The sequence below is a fragment of the Suricata suricatta genome, chromosome 13 (genome assembly GCF_006229205.1).
Source record: "Suricata suricatta isolate VVHF042 chromosome 13, meerkat_22Aug2017_6uvM2_HiC, whole genome shotgun sequence".
Classification (NCBI taxonomy): domain Eukaryota; kingdom Metazoa; phylum Chordata; class Mammalia; order Carnivora; family Herpestidae; genus Suricata; species Suricata suricatta.
The window spans coordinates 68,930,149-68,942,360 of record NC_043712.1 but is presented as its reverse complement, the minus strand read 5'-3'; the positions used below and the strand labels follow the sequence as shown (position 1 = coordinate 68,942,360).

The window sequence follows — 12,212 nt, the reverse complement described above, 5'->3', positions numbered from 1 at the left end:
GTCCTTTAATATAAGCAATTTTATACCACCCTTTGTACTTCTTTATTCTTCAGAATTAACACAATTATAATTTTTAATGGCTGCATGATGTACTATTAAGTGAATGTACCATAACTTTGCTAATAGTCATCTTCTGTTGAATGTTCAGGTTTTTTTCCAGTTATTTGTAATAGCTAATAATAATGCTATAAACATATTTTTGAAGAAATTTTGGTCTGTTTTACAGTATATCTTCATTATAGAGGCTGAGGCACCTGGGTGGCTCAATTGGTTAAGTATCTAACTTCAGCTCAGGTCATGATCTCTCAGTTCAAGCCCTGCGTCAGGTTCTGTGCTGACAGTTCAGAGCCTAGAGCCTGCTTCAGATTCTGTGTCTCCCTTTCTCTCTGTCCCTCCGCTACTCATGCTCTGTCTCTCTGTCTGTCTGTCTCTCAAAAATAAACGTTTAAAAAATTTAAAAATTCTTAAAAAAAAAAAGAAGGTAGTACTGATCATTGTTGGACACTGGATCTCGTTGTCAGCAGAGTGATTCAGCAGCTGATTGAGGAGTTCAGACCTTGGAAATGTGACTCCAGAAACCAGGTCTGAGAAGGCGACTTAAAGGTTAGGAATTGGAATGTCTGGTGAGCCAAGCAGCCTGGCTTGACCGTGGGTCTGCAGCTGGGGGTGGGATGGAGGGGCGGTAGCAGATGCTGTTGTGTAGACTTGAAGTGGAAAATTACAGGCATCATGGAAGGCCATGCTACCACTTTTTTTTTTTTTTTTTAATGTTCATTTAGTTTTGGGAGAGGAAGAAGGAAGGGCAGAGAGAGGATCTGAAGTGGGCTCTGCCCTGACAACAGCGAGCCCAATGTAAGGCTCAAATTCACAAATCGTGAGATCCTGACCTGAGCAGAAGTCAGATGCTCAACTGCCCGAGCCACCCAGGCACCTCAGTGCAACCATTTTTGGAGGTTCTCTTTGGCAATTTCTTCAGAACCAGTTTTCAAGTCATACTGCTAAGGCAGCCTCAGTACACATGAGGTCTGCTTTGTGTCTGACCAAAACCTGTGTTGCCCCCGCTTGATCCCCTTTCCCATGGGGACAGGCTTTGAATAGAGTTAGGCCATTTAAAAAATGCGGAAAACCTAGGTTGTAATGACTGGGGATATTTAGAATCCATCTTTAGAATAACTATTTAGCCATTATATGTTTCCAAAGTTATACCAGTGCTTTGCATCCATTGCCTTCTTTAAATCTCTCACCAAGGCTGAAAGGTAGGAATTAGTAACCCTGTTTTATGGCTGAGAGCACAGGATGAGAAGTTAATTACCAGATCAGACAACAAGTGAGTGGTAAAGTGCGAATTCAAACCCAGCTCTGGCTCACTCTAAAGCACATGCTCTTTCTTCAGGCAGAACGTAGGGAAGGTCCAGAAATAACTTTAAATAATTTCAGCTTTACTGTTGTCTCCTCGAAGGTTGCTTTAAAAGGAAAAGTATACATCTGACTCTCTAAATTTGGGGTCTTAAAAGTCACAGTGAACATGCATGGAAACCCATTTGCAAAACATCCAATAGGATTCTGCCCAAACGCTGTGAAATCTTTGATTCAGGGTTTAAAAACAGTAAAAAGTAATAAGCAGTAGATCTGAATATAACTCAAGGAATAAGCATCTTCACTGATTTTCATACTCAGCAAAGTATTTATTTATTTATTTATTTATTTATTTATTTATAAAGGTTTTAGTTTTAAGCAATCTCCACACACTACCTGGGGCTCAAGTACATTCTCCCACGATCAAGAGGCTCACGCTTTACTGACTGAGCCAGCCAGGCGCCCCTCTACTAACTCAATGACAAAGTCAGCCTAGCTTGTGTGACCCTGACAAGATCCTCTCTATACGGGCCCAGGCCTTTCCACCAAGGAACAGAAGAGCAAGCCCGCTTGTGAAGGGATTCATTTCTGTGCATTTCTTTCCACAATTCTTTTTTTAATATAGTTTATTGTCCAATTGGTTTCCATATAACACCCAGTGCTTCTCCCCACAAGTGCCCCCCCTCCATGACCATTACCCACTTCCCTTTTCCCCCTCCCTCTTCAGCCCTCAGTTCATTTTCAGTATTCAAGAGTCTCTCATGATTTGCCTCCCTCCCTCTCCCTAAGTCTTTTCCCCCTTCCTCTCCCTATGGTTCTCTGTTAGATTTCTCCTGTTAGACCTATGAATGAAAACATATAGTATCTGTCTTTCTCTGCCTGACTTATTTTGCTTAGCATGACATTTTGCTATGAATGGCCAGATTTCATTCTTTCTCATTACCATGTAGTATTCCATTGTATATATATATACCACATCTTCTTGATCCATTCATCAGTTGATGGGCATTTAGGGTCTTTCCATGATTTGGCTATTGTTTTTATTTATTTATTTATTTATTTATTTTTTTTTTTTTTTATTGAGAGAGCATGAGAGGGGGAGGGGCAGAGAGAGAAGGAGACACAGAACAGGAAGCAGGCTCCAGGCTCTGAGCTAGCTGGCAGCACAGAGCCTGACGCAGGGCTCAAACCCACAAACGTGAGATCTGACCTGAGCCGAAGTTGGAGGCTCAACCGACTAGCCACCCAGGCGCCCCTGGCTATTGTTGAAAGTGCTGCTATGATGCATGTGTCCCTATGCATCAGCACTTCTGTATCCCTTGTGGCTCAGTCAGTTATGCACAATTCTTTTTGTTTAAGTATATTTATTTATTTTGAGAGAGAGAGAGAGAGAGAGAGCACAGGAGGAACAGAGAGAGAAGGAGAGAGAGGGAGAGAGAGAGAGAGAATATCCCAAGCAGGCTCTGCATTGTCAGCACAGAGCCTGACGCAGGGCTCGAACTCATAAACTGTGAGATCATGACCTGAGCCAAAATCAAGAGTCAGATACTTAACCAACTGAGCCACCCAGGCACCCTTCTTTCCACAATTCTTAATGTGTATTTCTTACTACACGTGCGCACGCACACACACACACACACACACACACACACACACACAAGCTAGAAATCTCACACTCTAGACATCATTTGGCTAACAGCAGGCCTGTTTTTAAATGGTCACTAACGGCCATGTGAAAGAAGAAAGAGGGGGAAGAGGACAGTCCCTTAACTGCCATGCTTTTACATTTCCTCCTCGTGAGACCATGAGGGAGGGTCTCTGGGTATAGGAGATTTGGGATGGGGGGACTTGCAGTTGTTCTGGGAAGGTAGTGAAGACTTCAAATTTTCTTTTTTTGTCCTTTAAGAGAAAGAACACAAGTGGAGGAGATGGGCAGAGTGAAAGAAAGAGAATCCTAAATTGGCCCCATGCTGACCCAGGGTTTGATCCCACAACCCTGGGATCATGACCTGAGCAAAATCAAGAATCGAATACTCACCCTACTGAGCCACCCAGGCATCCCAGATTTCCTTTTCTGAAATAGTAGTTTACTGCATGGACAGTGGTGGGTGGTAGAGAGGTGTCTTTCTGCTCAGCAGGATTAATCCCACAGACCCATTTACTGTGGGATTGTCTCTGTGTCCTTAGGAGCCAGGTTGGGGGTGTGAGCTGGGGGTTGCTAGGCTGATGAAGTCTTAATTTGTCATTGCTCACCTCAGGTGATCCTCTGTCCTTTGTACCTCTCAATCATGGACATGGTAGGAGATGTTCATGATGATCCTGGGTGGTCTTAAGGTTCCCTTCAAAAAACCTGACCGAAAACCAACCAAAAAACAAAAACTTTTTTTCCCCCAAGTCTATCCCTGAGCAGAGAATAAGGCTGTTGTGAACCTGACGGGCACTGATGTCTCTGCTCTCATCTGAATGTGGGTTTGGTGATGGGAGGCAGGGAGGAGCTAAACAGTGGGATCTTCCATGCAGCTGCCTTTCCGCTACTCATTTCAGACACCCCAGCCTCTAGCCAGACGGTCCTAGACTGCCCCTGCACAGCAAGCAAAATAAACCTGTTTCGAAAAAATCACTCCTTTGATTTCTCCCAGCCTTGGACTCTGCTTAGTTAGGGGCAGATGAGGCATGTCATCTTGGGCCTTCCTGGTGGGGTGAGGAGTAAACCACCCATGGCTTCCCAGCTGCACTGCCTGTGGAGCAAAAGGCTTCAGAGCAAAAGACTTTTAAAAATATAATAATAAGAAAAAGAACAAAAGGGAGAAGACCTCTTTGAAAATCCTTACTGTTTCCTACTGTCTCCTACAGTGATTGCCTTTTCATTAGTGTTGGCCGACAATGTGGAGATTTTCTTTTTCACTTTGATATCTGCCTAACCCTTGAGGTTAAACTTGTGGCGAGCCATCCATCAAAGTTAGCTAAAACAAAGTTGTAACTGGGAATCACCACCTCGTCCTTTAGCTCTTGTGCATTCTCATGGTGATTCTTTGAAAAGTAAGACAATAATGCATTGTTTTACTATTCCAGATCCTCTTGGTTACTGACAACCAAAATTCAAATTGAACTTGTTTAGGAAAACGGATGGAATTCATGAGGAAGATAGAGGGTATTTTAAGGAGCCAAAGGTAGGATTAAAAATCAATCTATGGGAAGGACAGGGAATCAGCCAGAGATTTAACACAAACCGAAATAAAACTGGACTCAGGAGGCAGACTATTCGGATTCTTTCTGCCTTCATCTGTGCTCTCCTGGTCGTTCAGGTCATTCTCATTATAGATACAGAATTTGACATATTTTGGTTAAAACACCAAAGAGGGACTGACTTTATTTCTTAATTCCAGAGAGGACAGGGACCCCACCCTTGTTCAAATCAAACATGTCAGTGGGCTGCGGCCATCTAAAAACATGGCAGCCCAATCCCTTTGAACCACATAAGGAATGTGGAATGGAGCTGTTCCAAGAAGGGAGTTTCTTGGAAGGACGGTGTTCTAGTCAAACAAAATTACGTATATATTAGATGTTATATATGCAATGTTATATATGTTACATTATGTTATATATACTTAATTATACTTACAGTATACTTACATAGACCTGAGTATGGCTCTTATCTGGTTTTGGCCTTCTTGGCAACCAAAGTCTTGATAAAAGTCAGATCAATATGATATGTATATAAGACAAGAACTATAGGATTCATTCATTCATTCATTCATTCATTTTGACTTGGGACTCCAAAGAAGACAAAATATTTTAGGAATGACTAGATCCACACACTAAAGAAAACCAAATACATAGCAGTTTACACTCATATTTACACACATCATTATGGAAGGAGACTCTAGTGAGTTCTTATATTCACCTCTAGACCCGCCTTCTGAAAGAAGCAGTGACAATCTTGTAGCTAGGGGAATTTTCTGTGCTTGTTTGGACTGGATTCTCTTCTGCATGCTCTCCATTGTTTTCATCTTATCTGGTTTGGTCTAAGCTAAGATGTCCACTTTTTATCTTGGGGATCTTATCTCTGAGTGTTGCCTCTGCTAATCTACTGGATCAGCTGTATTCACTGTGGCCCCCTGACCAAGCGAGTTCTGTAGGCACTCTCTTGGGTGGCTACCTTTCCAGGCACTGATGGTGGGTGGAATGTTAAAAGGCCCCCAGGGAGGAGGGAACTTCTCCTGACGGGTATCTGAAGAGCATATAGAGAGATTGTTCCTTTACTGAACTGCATGGTGTCATCTTACGTAAGATCACAAAATGCTCCTTCTTGCTACCATCCATCTTGCCTGACCCCCTGCCACAGTATATTACCAGTACCCTAGATATTACTGTTCATTAATTCATGCCTAACATGCACTGGCTCATACTAAGTGTTATTGAATGTCTAAAAATAGGCACAGAGCCTGGAAGTGAGAAGTGAAAATTGCAAAAATGGTTGGGTGGGAAAAAATGATGGGACACATAGCAGGCATTTGGATATTTTTCCCTGTGGTTATCTTTTATAGATTAAATAAGATTAATATTCTTGGTGAACCAAGGGCAGCTAGCCACTTTACATGTTTTACTTCTTCTTAGTCTCTTCCAAAATCTCTGTTATTTATTTAATTTAACAGGACTTTGCCTTGATTGGGGTCATTCATAGAAGATGCTTTGCTTTACATATATGCAGTCATGTTTGCATTTCTGAAGTTCTGTATTTCAAGTCTGTCCACCAGTCTCAACAAATATACTTCCATGTACATATGGTATGAAACTCTCCTAAAACAAACCCCAAAAATGGTCTTTAGAAGTGAAAGGCATTTTCTATTTATGGGAAGAATTTGAGGGGAGGGAAGTTTGGCTTTATTTTAAAAACAGTATAATTGAGGGGCGCCTCCCTGGCACAGTCAGTAGAGCATGCAATTCTTGATCTTGGGGTTGTGAGTTTGAACCCCACAATGGGTGCAGAGATTATTTAAAAATAAAGAGATATTTTTAAATGGTACAATTGAGTATATAATTTAAATGCAAAATTTAAACATGGAAACAGCTCAAGTGTTTATTGACTGATGAATGGATAAGAGAAGTATGATATATAGGATGTATACATAGCATATATATATATATATATATATATATAAAACAGAGTATTACTCAGCCATAAAAAGTGAAACATTGCCATTTGTAATGAGCTAGAGAGGATTATGCTAAGTGAAGTAAGTCAGTCAGAGAAAGACAAATACTATATGATTTCATTCATATGTGGAAAATAAGAAATAAAACTAATGAGCAAAGTGGGGAAAGAGAGAGAGAGAGAAACAAAGACAGATTCTTGACTGTAGAGAACAAACTGATGGTTACCCGAGGGGAGGTGGGTGGGGGGTTGGGGGAAACAGGTGATGGGGATTGAGGAGGGCACTGGCTGTGATGAGCATAGGGTGAGGTATGGAGGTGCCAAATCACTATATTGTACACAAAGTAGAATTTGAATAAAAATGTTTTTAAAAATTGTAGACTGGTGTTTTTCTAACTATATTAATAAACTGAATGCTCTAATGGGGCAAAGGAAGGTTGCAATATTCCTATCTGTGACGATTATAGGAGCTTTCTGCTTTTTTAAACTTCTGCTTTCCTGGTACAGTGCCCTTCCTGGCTTGAGGATTAATATATTGCTTACTGTCATTCTCTATTTTCCAGGAAACCTGGCTACAGCAACCTCTCACATGCTGCAAAGATGATTTCACAATTTTATTACTGTGGTTTTACTTAAGGTAAATTTCATAGGCCCACCTCCTATAGATATCAGGACTGGAATGTGTATCCAAAGTTTTTTATTTTGATTCAAGGACCTTTTTCATTTCATTCATACTTCTTGTATTAGGGTCTGAAAATCCTTGAAAGTCTGTGGTTATATTTTCAAGGGGTCTCTAGTTCTCTGTGAGAATTTAATTTTGTGTTTCTATTTTGATGATAATAATAAATGACTTGTCAACATATTTTGGTTCCTCTGGATGAGCAGCTGAACAGAGAGTTGCGACATGCTTTTAGGGTCTGCATTTTTGTCTGTGTTTAAGATTTTGTTGGTGCCAGGGAGCACCACTTTAATTGATGGACACAAAGGATTTGGAAAAAGGAGAAAAAAAGATCACACAGGTAGTTAAAATGTGAAGGTTGTGTTGTTACTAAGTGAAGGCCAAATGACTTCATCGCAGGTTGTATGAAGGAAGGTTCTACATAACTTAGAGACAAGAGGTAGAAGAACTGAGTCATTATATAGTATGTGGTCAGCATACTGGATTCAGAAGAGCCTGCACTTTGGCCACATTTAGGTTGTGGGGTAGAGTGGCCATCAACACATGTCCCATTAAATTAAAATTGTTCATATGAATTTTATGAGTTCTGTACATGTTGATCTACAATGTTTTAATTTTAATGTTGTATGCTATCTGTATGCAAAAATCCTTTATGTCTAGTTTTCACTATGTGAAATTATCTTGTGATTTATTTATTTGCTTGTCTATTGTCTATATTTTTACATTAGGATATAAACTAATGGAGAGCAAAGGGTTTTCTTGTCTAATTTGCTCTATTTTTATGACAGTTGTAGTTTCGGGAATGGAAAGAATCTAGGGAGACCTTGACCAAATGCAGAAGAAGGTCTCGGGTATAAGTCTAAGGAAGTTAAATATTTAAGAGGTAGATAACAGAGGGTGAGTTGGCAATGGAGATTGAAGGAACTTCTAGGCAAAATAAAGAAGTATTATGGAAGGCAATGGGAAGATGGTGTTTCAGAGAGGAGGTAATAGTAGTAGTAGTATCTTCTGCATAGAAGATAACTCTAGTAAGTGTCCATTAGCTGGAGTGACTTGGAGGGCATTGGTAACCTTGGGGGAAGTACCTTTCATTAGAGTGATGAGGTAGAAAACAGATTGGAGGGGACAGAAGCATAAGAGATGGAGAAGTTGAATTAGTAAAGGTGAACAACTCAACTCCTGTATGAAATGTGGCAGCCGGAGATCCAAGGATGTGGCTAGAGTTCAACAAAAGGTCTAGGGAGGAATTTTCTTTAAATGGGAGATGGTTGAGCTGATGGACTAAGGCTGGAAGAGAAGCTGGAGTTGAAAGAGATGATGTGACCAAGTCTGTGAGAGGCAGGCGGGGATAAAATCAGTAGACAGGACATGGTGGGCTTACATCAAGTAGGATACCACTTCCATTATGATAGGAGGGAAGGCAGGATATTTACTCAGTACCTGCTGTTGGCAAACAACAAGGAACACAGTTCTCATCCTCAAGAAGCTACAGTCCAGGTGGAGAGGCAAGACATTGCAACAGAATAGAATAACTCTGTGATTAGCCTACAGGCAGAGTGCTGTAGCATTTCAGAAGAGATGAAGGAGGTTTTCATGAGAAGTGGCATTTGATTTAGAACTTGAAAGCAGAGTAGGATTTTCCTAGCTGGAGATATAAGTGGTAAGAGAAAATAAAAGCGTATAAGACCTCATGTTATGTAGAAGTACTAGCAAATGGACTGAACAAAGGATTTAAATGCTGTTCTCCAATAAGTTTATTCTTCAGCAAAAAACAAGTACTCCTTTTTTTGTTTTTTCTTTTCCTTCAATCTGTACTCTGATAGAACATAGCAATTTAGAGGAAGAAAGAGACCTTAGAGATTATCCTGTCCAGTGTTCTTATTTTTCTAGGAATGATAGCTGAGGTCCAGAGAGATAAAAGTAACTATTGAAAGTCACAAAACTCGGAGCTGTTCATTGGGCTCTGACTCACAAATGTAGCACGCACAACAAATTATTATACACATTATAAGCAAAGAATACATTGAGTAAAACAGGACCTGTTTTTTATTGAATTACATCAGAGGTACAAAGATCTAAAGGTCAAAAGATGCTTAAGGTTTGTTTGTTTGTTTGTTTGTTTAAAAAGGTGTAGTGATGTAGCATGATTATAACAGATCTAACAAAGTTTTGCTATGGAGATATTTCATTGCAAGTCGCATTAGTAAAGAGAGAAGGATGAATTGTTATTAAGAGATTAACTGATGATTTTCTGCAGTTCGCCAGACTTGCCCCTATGCCTTGGCCATTTTAAGGCCCTATTGGCCAAAAGTGAATTTGAAGAAAAATTTGTGCCAACTGAAAGTATGTATTTATAACCAAAGAGGAGAATGAAATACTAGTTTTCTACAGCAGCTGTAAGAATTTATGACACACTTAGTGGCTAAAAACAGCACAGGTGTATTATCTTAACAGTTTTCAAGGTCAGAAGCCCAACCCAGGTTTCACTTGGCTAAAACCAAAATGTTGGCAGAGCTCCTTTCCTTTCTGGAGACTCTAGAAGACTATGTGTTTCCTGCCTTTTCCAGCTTCTAAAGGCCACTCACATTCTTTGGCTTGTGGCCTCCTTCTTACACATTCAAAGCCAACAACACTGCACCTCCCTGATCTTTTTCTGTAGTCAGTCGAGAACTTGACCTCCCTCTGACCACAACAAGAAAAGAGGTGCTCTGCTTTTAAGGACTCACTTGATTATAGTGGGCTCACCTGGTTAACTTAGGATGCTTGGCTTATCTAAAGATCCTTAACCTTAATCACATCTGTAAAGTCCTTTTGCCATGTAAAGTAGCAAATTCACAGGTTCCAGCATTAGGACATGGACATATTTGGTGAGGGGGGAGGGATGTTATTTTGCCTACCATGAAGAAGAAGGAGGATATGACAAAACACTGTGGATTATTAGAGAGATGACTTACAGGTAACTAGAGAAGGAAATGAGCATCAAGAACTAGTATAAATTCACTAAATCAGAGCAAATATCATTTTCTTATTAGCAGAGTTACTGAGCAGATAGATGCGAGAATGCCAGGGACAAAGTTTTCAGCCTGGTTTTTCTCTTAGGATGCTCTCGTGAAATGATGAAGGAATGTGTGTATGATGTCAATGCAGTAAGCTCTCTTCACAGCTCATTAAACAACTGATGAAAAGCGGAAATAGAGATAAGCCTGGGTGAAAACCTCCTAATGTGTCACATGGCCTTTTCTCCTTGGTCCTTCTTAGTCATAGCATTATCAGTGACTTGGATGAGGACTTAAGGCTCAGGTTTGTCAAATCTGCAGGTGACACAGTAGGATTAAAACATTAGAGAAAAAGGGGCGCCTGAGTGACTCAGTTGATTAAGCGTCCAACTTCAGCTCAGGTCATGATCTCACGACTGGTGGGTTTGAGCCCCGTGTCGGGCTCTGTGCTGACAGCTCAGAGCCTGGAGCCTGCTTTGGATTCTGTGTCTCCCTCTCTCTCTGTCCCTCCCACATTCTCTGTCTCTCTCTCTCTCTCAAAAATAAATTTAAAAAAATTTTTTAAAGTTAGAGAAAAAAATTTTGAGAGAGAGTACACATCTGCTCTTGAGAGAGAATCTGAAGCAGGCTCCACACCCAGTGCAGTGCCCCACTTGGGGCTCTATCTCAGGACCATGAGATCATGACCTGAGTTGAACTCTAAAGTCAGACGCTTAACCCACCGAGCCACCCAGGTGTCCCCTCAACCCTCACTTTATTTTTCAGTTAATGATTCTTAGCACTTGCTGTGTGTTGGGTACTATGCTAAGTGTTTGACATATGTCATCTATCTTCACCCTCAAAATTCATAAGGAAATAATGATTATATCTGTTTTACAGATCAAGTTAGGGTTAGAAGATGTGGAATAATGTGCCCAAGATTACAAAATCCTCAGTTAATACAAATTCAGATCTGACTCCAAAGCCAATACTCACATAACAAAATCACAGGAGTGTTTTCAAAAAGCTGAGGCATTGAGTTAGCAAACACACAGTGTCCAGATCATGATAGAACACGTGTTGGGTGTATCTTCCAGTGTGGGCTCTTCTCAGTAAGAGGGGACTTGACAGACTTGAATGTGCAGAGAGCAGTGTGGCCAGCACCATGGACAGTTTGGACACCACATCATGTAAGTAGTGATGGCACAAACATGGCATATTTTGCCTAAAAAAGACGTGGACTGGGATAAATGGCACAAAAATATAATCACTCCCTAAAAATATTTGAAAACAGAGCAGAGTTTTCTCTTCTGGAAGCCTGTGGGGGTAGGTTTTGGTTCCAGATGAATTGATGATAAAGATTTATGTCATGAAGCCAGCATTCAAGGACAGGCATAGTGTGGAAGTAGCAACCAAAGAGCTTTCATCTTTGAGGTTAAATAAAGCTTGGCAGGGACAGGTGCTCAATTCGTGTCTGTCGAACGTGTGAATTAGTGACTTTGCCAGTGACATCACATAAGAAATTAGTTACTTGAGAAGCGAGTCAGAAGAGACAAACTACAGAGTTACTTCCAAGTTCGGGATTTTTCTTTGATTTGATTTAGATGTTAACTTAAGATGAGCAGGGCAAATAGCCTATAGCCATGGGTCCACTTTCTTTACCTAAATGTAAGTCAGTGCAAAATTCTGATGACCTGATTAACACTGAGTTCTAGTGACCTGAATATCAACATCAAAAATATTTCCTGTTGGCATTACTAATAGGTCTCTTTCTAAACATGTTGACATTTTCATTGTTCTTGAGTGACCTATGATATTTTCCCCCCTTCATTTTGGCCAGATTGGTTAGATAAATCATAGAAAAAACAAATTAAATTTGCAATCTAGTCACTTTCAGTAGACAGGCTGGCAATATAAGGGTCCTTAGGGGTTTTAGCTCTGATCGTGGCTGCCTTGAGTCAAGTGGAATTGGTTTACAGAGTTCATTTAGAAAGTGAGTCGTGAACTGTGGAGCAGTAATGGTGACCAAGAGGATACAAACATAGGA

At 40.5% G+C, this 12,212-nt stretch overlaps 1 long non-coding RNA gene across 1 annotated transcript in view; it reads left to right on the top strand.

Moving 5' to 3' along the window:
- Window positions 1-11,324, top strand: part of LOC115276380 — a 56,200-nt gene extending 44,876 nt beyond the window's left edge. The window contains exons 2-3 of the long non-coding RNA XR_003901907.1: window positions 7,075-7,148; window positions 11,263-11,324. This is a non-coding gene — a long non-coding RNA (uncharacterized LOC115276380). The remainder of the gene's footprint in view (window positions 1-7,074; window positions 7,149-11,262) is intronic.
- Window positions 11,325-12,212: the final 888 nt, after the last annotated feature.